Source organism: Petaurus breviceps, unplaced genomic scaffold, assembly GCF_028583685.1.
Source record: "Petaurus breviceps papuanus isolate PSGF00001 unplaced genomic scaffold, PetGlider_PUasm1.0 138, whole genome shotgun sequence".
NCBI lineage: Eukaryota > Metazoa > Chordata > Mammalia > Diprotodontia > Petauridae > Petaurus > Petaurus breviceps.
In genome coordinates this window covers 7,612,141-7,623,030 of record NW_027185694.1, presented here as the reverse complement: position 1 = coordinate 7,623,030, position 10,890 = coordinate 7,612,141, and positions in this window count along the sequence as shown.

Below are 10,890 nucleotides of genomic sequence, written 5' to 3'. Positions count from 1 at the left end.
AAGGTCGTCTACAAATATGTGCCTCTATTTTCTCTCCTTTTCCTCTCTTCTTAAATCTGGCTTCCAAAGTTATTATTCCATCAAAACTACTCTCTCCAAAGTTATTAATAATCTCTCAGTTGCTTATTCCAATAGCCTTTTTTCAACTGTCATTCTCCTGCAGCCTTTGAAGCTGTTCATCACTCTCTCCTTCATATTCTTTCTCTCTAGGTATTTGGGACACTATTCCCTCCTATCTGACCACTCCTTCTTTGCTTTCTTTGGTGGATTCTCTCCCAAATCACTGCCTCTAATGGTTAGTGTTCCTCAGGGTTCTTTCCTGGACCCTCCCCACTCCAATCTGTTCCTCATTCAACCACTAAAGTGATTTTCCTAAAGTTCAGTTTCAATCACCTACTCCTCACTCAATAAACTTCAATGATTTCCTTTTGCCTCCAGAGTCAAATGCAAAATGGTTGGTTGGGTATTCTAAGCCCTCCACAGTCTCCTATCTTTCCTGTCTTCTTACACTTCCCTCCTATTTCAACACCTATTCTTCAGTTCTGTCACACCGGCCTTCTGGCTGTTCCACAAACCAGGCACTCCATCTCTATGCTCTTGGGATTCTCTTTGGCTGTCCCTCACAAGTGGTATGTTGTTCTACTCTGCTCAGACTATTGACCTTCCTGGTTTCCTTTAAGTCCCAGCTAAAGTCCCATCTTCTACAAGAAACCTTCCCCAATCCCAATTCTAGGGACTTCCCTTCATTTCATATTATGTAGCTTACTTTGTATGTGTTTGTTTGCATATTTTCTCCCTCATCATATTGTAAGCTCCTAGAGGGCAGAAACTGCCTTTTGCCTCTTTTTGTATCCTTAGCACTTAGTGTAGAGCCTGATACATAACAGGCATTTAATAAATATCCATTGATGATGATTGCTATTTCTAAAAGTAAAATGGGCTACCAGCCACCTCACTGAAGATCTTTAAGTGAACATTGATTGAATACTGGTTGATTATATTATTCAGAGAAGACTTCTAAGGACTCTTCCAAGCTAGAATTCTGTGAGAGCCTATTTTGTAATACTAATAATAGCAATAATATTGAAGTTATATTTGGAGATTTTACTCCAAGTGAAATGGTTTTCATTTCCATTATCTCATATTCTCGTCAAGAAAAACACTGAAATTGGGGCGGCCAGGTGGCTCAGTGAATAAGAGCACCAGATCCAGTGTCGGGATGACCTGGATCAAATCCGGGCTCAGATACTCAGCACCACACCTAGAAATAACTGGCCGTGTAACCTTGAGCAAGTTACTTAACCCCGATTGCTTAAAAAAAAAAAAACACTGAAATTGTTGGTAATACGGGAGAGGGGATGAGAATAGGACTGGGGAGAGCAAGGTTGAAAATTATACAACTGGGTGACTTTGAGCAAGTCTGTTAATCTCTCTGGCCTCAGTTTCCTCAATGGTTGCACTAAATGAGATCCCATCTCTGAATCTATGATCCTATATCTGCACATCAGAAAAGTACTTGAGAAGCTCTGCCTTACCTAATTTAGGGCATGAGACCTCCTCCTCTCAGAAACTATTCTAAAAAAGTATTATTATTCCTCCTATCATCTTCCACAGAAGTAAAAGCATCAACTGAAATTATCTTCCTGTTGGTCTATTATCTTCTGCTCATAATGGGCACTGCAATATGACATCATGACCAAGTATCCCATGCAAAGGTGATCCTTGTTAACTTTGGACACATTATGAAAACCAATCTTCCAACTTTTTTGTTTTCTTCTTCAAGGAGAACTTATGATCTATCCTTCCATAGAACCACAACTTCTTTATGTTATCTGGTTTCACATCTCATAGGAACATCAAGTTTGATATGGTTCAGTTCTTCCAATAGCATGTCAACTCAAGGATCATTGAATATCGACGATACAATTTACAATTGTAGCTTCAACATGACCTGCAAATAATCTATGAACTTCAAAAACAAGAGGAAGAAGAATGGAAGAATGTGGGGCGGCCAGGTAGCACAGTGAGTAAGAGCACTGGCTCCAGTGTCAGGATGACCTGGAGATCGAATCCCGGGCTCAGACACTTATCATCCACCCAGAAACACCTGGTCGTGTAACCTTGAGCAAGTTACTTAACCCCGATTGCTTAGGGGTGGCCAGGTGGCTCAGCAAGTAAGAGCACCGGCTCCAGTGTCGGGATGACCTGGATCAAATCTGGGTTCAGATACTCAGCACCACACCCAGAAATAACTGGCTGTGTAACCTTGAGCAAGTTACTTTACCCCGATTGCTTAGGGGTGGCCAGGTGGCTCAGCAAGTAAGAGCACCGGCTCCAGTGTCAGGATGACCTGGATCAAATCTGGGTTCAGATACTCAGCACCACACCCAGAAATAACTGGCTGTGTAACTTTGAGCAAGTTACTTAACCCCGATTGCTTTAAAAAAAAAAAAAGAATGGAAGAATGCAAGGATTCACCCCAATTATCACCATTTCTAATAAAAGTTTAAACAACATTAATCAGTCACCACAAGTATGCCAATAGAATCCCCCTAACATGCCTTAGCCAACAAGCACATAATATTTAGTAAAGTATGGTAGTGTACTTTATGGTAAAGTAGAGCTATAAGGAAGCCACTTGCAAGGCCAATTTGAAATACAAACTCATTTTTGAAATTCCATGGAGGAGGATAGCAAAAGATTGCAAGTAGCATTGCCTCGTAAAAGAACAAAAACCTCATAAGAACCAACAGCCATATCATCCCAAGAGCATTCATAAATTAAATTATCAGGAAGACAACAAATAGAGAGAAAATAGAACAGATGTCAGGGTTTCTATAACAATACATTTTTAATACAAATGACAATACAACCACCACATTTGGAAATCAACACCTCGGTAACCACCATACACTGTGACAAAGCAGAAATAACACTGAAGATGAAATTTGAAAGAGCTGTTAGTCCATACCAAGTATACACAGAGATAATTGATGCTTGGAATGATGCAATATTGCAAATACCATGGGATGACTTCTTGACAATATACCTGAAGAGAAGTTACCAGAAAAATGGGGGAGGGGATTGTGCGAGCTGTTATTGCCACTCAGTAAAGGATAATCAAGAATGCATCAATAACTACCAGGTCATATGCCAATTTTCTCATCTTTATATAATCCTTATAAGAATGATCTACACCAAGGTGTCAAATTCCAGGCCTGGGGAGAAGGGGACACTTGGCCTGCAGAATCCCTGAGTGTGGCAGGAACCAGATTAAAATGTAATTGGGAAATGTCTAACAAAATAAATAAAAGTACAAAACAACATAGATAATGTTAAATTTGTGATTTTCTAAGTCTGCATGCTGCCCATAGGGAGATGGACATGACTTCTATACACATATATGGAATATTCTCAATAAAAATATGAAAAATCAATAGACTCATAATGGGGGAAATGCTCACAGCTTACAATTCAGGTTGCAAATCAGAAAAAAAAAAATACTTCATCCATAATTACAAGCCTTAGCATGGAGAACCTTCAGTTGACCCATAGAGGATAGAAGTTTCTAAGGGGCAAATGAGGTATTTTTAGAACCCATTTTCTACAGGTCCTTATAGCACAAGAAAAGCAAATAATTAATCTGGCCTCCCAATTGGTCTGCCATTGGCTTTGAAGTCAGTTTGTTGTGTTCTAGGAGAGGTAACCAAAACTTGAAAATCTGTTCATCTGTTATCTGCCTCAAGATAAGATGGAACAGTTTCTACATTTTTTCTGGGTTTTAACAAGAACAAGGATAGAGGAAAACACTGACTTAGGGGGTGTATTGGACTGCTAGATTGCACTGAGATGGAGTTATTCATGTTAAGAGAGCCACTGCCACCATACTCTCCTTCAATAAAGTATTTCTTCCGATATCATCTAGGCCCCTTATATATGGGAATTCCTTTATTTCCCTGAAAATCCCTTTTTAAAAAATGCAACTGCAGAGATAATCCTGTTCAACAAGTCCCTGGTTATTAACTTCAATAAAAGTATTAAACTATGAGATACAGTCTCACCAGTGCTCACCAGTGTCATGGAGAGTGTCCTACTCAGAATCCAAATGGAAGAATGCCTTATAGATGATGAAGTATTCCAAATGATCCCATTTTCAATGACATTTTGTGCTGGTGCTAATTGCATCAAGTCCCATAAAATCACAATGCCTTCTGAATACAATCTATGCTTATACAAAAGAGATAGTCCTAACAATCCACAGGAAAAAAAAAAAACAGTGCTTCAGTGGGTCTGTGATCTCCTAGATGCTGGTATTCCCTTTAATGACACAAATTGTAACCCATCCATGCCTACACATTCTGACTCTTGGCTCTCGTTCATGTCGTTCATCCCATCAGTTTAAAATGGTACAGGTCTTCCTTGAGTTATTCAGATAGCATGAAGATAAAAATGGAACATGTGAGCTGTCCATAGATTATCTCTCCTTCTCACTATATGTCTAGTGTAACTTTCTCAGTCAAACAGTTTTTTGACATCATTTGAACCACTTTCTCATTCCTTGTTTATAATATGTCCTAGCAGGTCAAGACCAAGTTGTCACTTTCCCAATGCCCTTTTGGTGAGCCTCAACTCCAGTTCTTCAAAGACTGTGGTGTTGATTTCTAGTCATATATCACCAGAATGATAATAGTGTTCAGAAGATGAGCTTCTCTTTCAGGAATAAGTTGGAATCATTAAAATGACTGCCTAATTTTCTAATCTCTTCATTACTGGATATATTTTATTGTCCATTTGCAGTATCTGTCTGAAATATATTGATGAATCAAATCATACGTTGTATATCCAATTGTGTTCCTTTGTTGTTATTGCTGTTGTTCAGTTATTTTCTGTCCTGTCCAACCTTTCATGACCTCATCTGGGGTTTTCTTGGCAAAGACACTGGAGTGGTTTTCTATTTCTTTCTCCAACTCATTTTACAGATGAGGAAATTGAGGCAAAAGGGGTAAGTTGCCCAGGATCATACAACTAGTAAGTGTCTGAGGCCAAATTTAAACTCAAGAAGATAAGAAGGTCACAAACATGATCATTTTGACAAGTACAAGGTAGAAACCTTGTTGAGGAAAAGTTGGCAAGGGGATGTGTCACTCTACCAAATCATGCAATCTCTAAATCTTTCAGTCAGTTTATGATAGTTAAGATGTGGTCTACTGTGGAATATCACTTCCAAAAATCTTTCATATTCTATTCCATTGTCCTCATATTCTTAAATGTTTTAAAATGCCCTCAAAGTGTGAATAGATAATGTCCGTAACATTTATTTTTATGAATGGGAAAGGTTAATTAATTGAAAGTAGACATACGGGTCAATAGTTACTGATGTCATGTTGAATGATGTTTCTTGGTATTAAGATTTGAGATTGTTTTTTCCACACCTTTAGTATGTTCCATTCCTTCAGATTCCTTGATAACCAATCTCTCAATGCCTTCAAGAATTTGCCACCATCACCTACAACGTAAATCTTATCTCTCTACTTGTTCTAATGTAACTACTTTCCTTATTTTTTGCTTTGTTTGATATTATTTCTGTTTCCTCTATAAGTACACTGAGAACTGTGATAGAATTCAACTATAGTGGTTCCATTGTCTTTTAGGGTGACAGGCTTGTTCTAATAATATTTGCAAATCTTTTCCATCTTTTTCCCCCATTTATCCTTCTTCCAGATTCATGTTTACATGACCTGAGGATGATTTTGTTCTCTCACCAAATTGTCTGTAATCTGTTCTGCTTTTTTCCCCTTCATTGATTCTTACTATTTTATGGAGTGATACAGTTCATGACCTTCCACTATTCATAATCTGATACTGTTCATAATCTTCTGGGTAAGATTTCACAGATAAGTTTATTTTCTAAATCTATGTTCCTTTTAGCTTACATATCTTCCTATCAAGTAGGTCAATTGCTTGCTGAGTTAGTCAATATTTAGATGCTACAGGAATCCTAGTTTGGACAACTGATTTATACTAGTTAAACATTTATGAATTTGTTATAATTTGTCAATGTCTTTTTCTCTATTCATTTCTCATTTCTTTGGCATCAATAACGTGTTTAAACAGATCAGGTTGGAAGTATTTTAATTGCATGCCATATCTTTTTCTCATTTTTATTCTAGTTTTGTATTAATTTTGATCCTTAATACGTTAGAGGTCTGACTGTACATGGACAGCTAACTCAAGAATGACTCCCAGATCAGTAATGAGTCATTTTCTGTCTATTAAAATAAAATCAAATTAATTTTTTGAGATATCATTTGATTTCTGGGGTTTTTTTCTTGAAGAAAGCATTTATAATAGATAGGCATTAGACTTCTTGATGGTTTGTGAGTCTTGGGCCTTCCCCATGAAGCACTCTTGGTTGACATCTTTCAATTTTTTCCCCCATCTTCCTCTTCTCATTGAAGTCACAGGGCATCAAATAATTTGTTTAGTTCAAAGGTTATTGTTCTGATCTTCTTAGAGTTCCTGTGCCTCTTTACCTTATTTTATAGATGTTGATGTTTAAGTAACAATAATTATCATTTTAATTTTATTTCTCTAAGGACAACCTGTAAGGCATCCTGCCATTTAGCTGCATTCTCTTTTCTACACTGGTTTTGTTTATAACAATAATGCAAATATTTATAACTATTCAACTCTTTCTTTAACTATTGGACTTGGATTTGATATAGAGTACCAACAGCTAAGTCAATGTATGCTCAAGGCCCATGTTATTTCTAGAACATTGTTCCTCTTATTCTGCCGCCATTATTGCATAAACAAAAGGGTGGGATGTGTGACGTAGGATGGGACACACACAGGACTAAAGGCCTTTTGGTATTTTTCTGTATTCATGAGTTATTTTGATCAAAGGATTTCTCACTAAGGGCCTACCCTCTTGTTGATGTATTGATAAGTCTCTCTATACTTAGGTAGGCCAGTCCCCCCAAAAGCAGACGCAGTCTGTTACCAGCCAGGACCTTACTTAAAGCCTTTCCACCATCATAGAGCTAGCCAGAGATTGTACTCTATTGTTACAGTCTTCAAGAACTTGGGGTCATTTCCATGCCACAATGAAGCACGAGGAATCCGGGTATGGCTTTGTGGAGGCCCCAAAAGAGATCCATTTATCTTTACTTAGAGGGGGTAAATGATGAATGAAAGTTGCCAGTATTCCAGACTATTGACATATTGGTGTATGAACCCAGTTCAATAGTACCTCTATATGTGACAAGTACTGAAGATGGTTAACAATTTGGGCCCAGAATTCAAGCAAGCAAACAAGAAAGCATTTATTTAGTGCCTGTCATGTGCTATGCCCTGCGGATCCAAAGACAAAAGCAAAATAGCCCCCACCCTCAAGAAGCTTAGGTTCTAATGGAAAAGTCAATGTGTACCTATGAAAGAACATACAAAACACATATAAATGCAAATATAAAACACATATACTACAGACAAAAAAGGCATCCTTAAGGATAAAGGCACTAGGAGCAGAACTAATTTTCATTTGGGGTAGTAGACAAAGGTTTTAACATTCCAAAGTTATTACCTAATTAGAGGTGTGTGGTTATTTTTTTTTTAACATCAGTATCCTTCTAGCGATGTGTGGCTACAGAACTTGGAACACCATAATCTCACAGTATAACAATAACAACAATCAATCAATCAACATGTATTAAGCACCTACTATTTGTCAGGCACTATGCTAAGCACTGGGGATACAAAAAGTGACAAAAGAAAATTCCTGCCCTCAAAAGCTTACCATCGAATTGAAAAGACAGCATGCTAACAAATATTAAGAAAGCAAGCTTTATACATTATAAGTAGGAGACAATTAACAGAGGAAAGGAACTGGAAATAAGAGAAGTTGGGAAGGCTTCCTATGGAAGGTGAGGTTTTAGTTGGGACTTAAAGGAAGCCAGGGAGGTCAGTAATCCGAATGGAGGAAGGAGAGTATTCCAGGCATGGGGACAGATAGAGAAAGTGCCTGGAGAGAGATGGAGGGTCACGTTTGTAGAATAACCAAGCTAATGTCACTGGATGGAAGATTATGTGTTAGGGAGTAAAGTGTAAGAAAACAGAATGTAGGAAGGGCTTTGAATGCCAAACAAAACATTTTGTATTTGACCCTAAAAGCAATAGGAAATCATGACATAGTAGATAGAAGCTGGGTCTGGAGTTAGAAAGACATAAGTTCAAATCCACCCTCAGACATTTATTATGACCCTGGGCAAGTCATTTAACCTTGTTTGCCTCAGTTTCTTCATCTGTAAAATGAACTGGAGAAGGAAATGGCAGACCATTCCAGTATCTTTGCCGAGAACACTTGAAATATGTTCAGGGAGAGTCAGACATGATAGAAATGACTAAATAACAACAATAGCCCCATTATGACTGAGGTATGAATAAAAAACAATAAAAATTTCTTTTAAAAAGTGTGTGTGTGTGTATGCGATGTAATTAGATTTGCAATTTAGGAAAATCACTTTAGTGGCTCAATGGAAGGTGGACTGGAGTGAGAAGAGACTTGAGGCAGTCAGACCCACCAGTAAACTATTGTAATAATGGAGGAATGAGGTGATAAGGTCCTGCAATAGAGTAGTGAATGTCAGAGGAGAGAAGCAGACATGTTTGAGTGGTGCTACAAAGGTGAAATTGATAGGTCTTCACATCAGATTGGATAGAGGAGGTGAGAGGCAGTGAGGAATACAGTATGATTCCTAAGTTATGAGCCTGAGAGACTGGGAAGATGCCATTGCCCTCTACAGTAACAAGGGAGGTAGGAGGCTTAGGGGAAAGAGAGGTGGCAAATTCAAGGAAAAAGATAAAAGAGTTCCCTTTTTAGAACTATTGAGTTTAAGATGTCTACTGGACATCAGTTTGAGATGTCTGAAAGGCAGTTGGAGCTGCAAGGTTGGGAGTCAGCAGAGTTTGGGGCAGAATAGGTGTATTTGAGAACCATGAGCATAAAGATGGTAATTAAATCCATGGAAACTGATGAAATCATCAGGTAAAGAAGTATAAAAAGAAAAGAAAAGAGGATCCAGGACAGAACTCTGAGGTACACTGTCAGTTACTTGGTGTGATCTAGAAAAGGGTCCATTAAGGGGACAGAGAAGAAGTAGTGGTCAGTTAGGTAGGTAGGAAAGCCAGGCGAGAGTGGTGTCCTGAAAACTTAGAAGAGAGCATGAAAGAAGAGTGATCAACAGTATGAAGAACAACATCAACAATAATTTTTAAAAGCATTTATAAAGCACTTTTAAGTTTGTAAAGTGCTTTTCATACACTAATTCATTCAATCATAGATAAGGAGCTATAAGGGACACTGAGAGCCATCAAGCAAAATCTTCTCGTTTTACAGATCAATAAACTGAGGTAGTTAAATGTCTTGGCCAGGGTCACATATTCATTAATGAGTATTTGAGGTAGGTTTTCAATCCAGGTCTACCTGCCTCCAAATACTTTGCCGAATCCTCCTTATACCAAGCTGTCTCTCAAAGAGAGTTATCTCTTTCCCTAAGCCCTTCAATGGTAACTGGCAAACCAACTTATAAAGGGAAAATAAATCCTAAAGAGTAGTTTTCTGAGTAGGAAAAGTCACCATCCTGTAAATTGTCAGTTAAAAACACTAATGTGTTTCACAGGAAGATTCCTCCAAAAAATAAATATTATGGGTAACCTAAAGTTCAGTAGAGAGATATAGTAGATGTAAGAAGGCAGTAGCATCTTTCCAGTGATAAGTTATGGGTAGGAAGTGCCTCCAAAATGTGTAATCAAAAAATTATATAGCTCAAACATGAGCTAAACAACAGAAGAGGGATATTCTTCTCCACAGCTGAAGGACTGTGATGATACCACAAAATACAAAAGATGTTCAGTGTATAGGGCAAATTCTTTATGGAGTTCCAATGGACAATAATCACACAATATGAGAAGGTGTGATCCAACTATGTTCTGCAGTGATGAAAGAAGTGTCCACATTAATGAGATTAGGGGTCAATTAAGATATTTTCATATGCGATTCTCCCAGAGGTTTAAAAAAAATCAAATAGAGGACTGAGATGAAGGAGTGAATTTTTCATGGCAGCATTTGAGGAACAGCACCAGTGGGTAAGGAGGTGGTAGGGTTGTGGAGGGAAGGGTCAAGATATTCATCACCCTTGAATTTCTTAAGATACATTCTCTTTAAGCAGGATAAGATCTATTTTGCTTAAACCTGATGGGAGCATTCAGACTAGTAAGATTCTGGGTTCTCTGCTACTGGTTCATATGGAAATGCTTCCCTTTAAAAGGGACAAAAATGATGTGGACATTGATGAAATTGGAGTAATATGTGCTGGCACAGAAGCATTTAGAAATTGACTCTCAAGCTCTTCCAGTAGTGGATAGAGTTAAAGAGTGGAGGTTCCATAATGCAAAGACCTACAAAAACAAAGTGAGCAGACGATGGGATTAAGGGGAAAGATAGCATCAAGCTCACATAAGTCTGCAGGAAACAGTTCATGTATAAGGCTTATCAACAAGCTATCTCATAAGCCATAGCTGAGGGCAGTCTACAATCAAATCCCACATTCCAGCTTCATTAACAGAAACATTCTCTGCTTGTCCATCAGCTGTTGAGCTATAAGCTTTGCCTGGCAGATCAGAGTCTTTATGCTGTGGAACATCAGGGAGAGATTTTTATTGGATTTTTTGTTTGTTTGTTTCTGAAGGAATATGAAATAATGAGTTGATCTCTGTTTCAGTAATTATGTTGAAGCCGAACATGGAGGCTGTTCTCAATGAAACTGCCTTTCTCAGGCCTTTGATGGAAAAAAAAAATACATCTGGTTTCCATTTGAATGATGGGGGCCACCA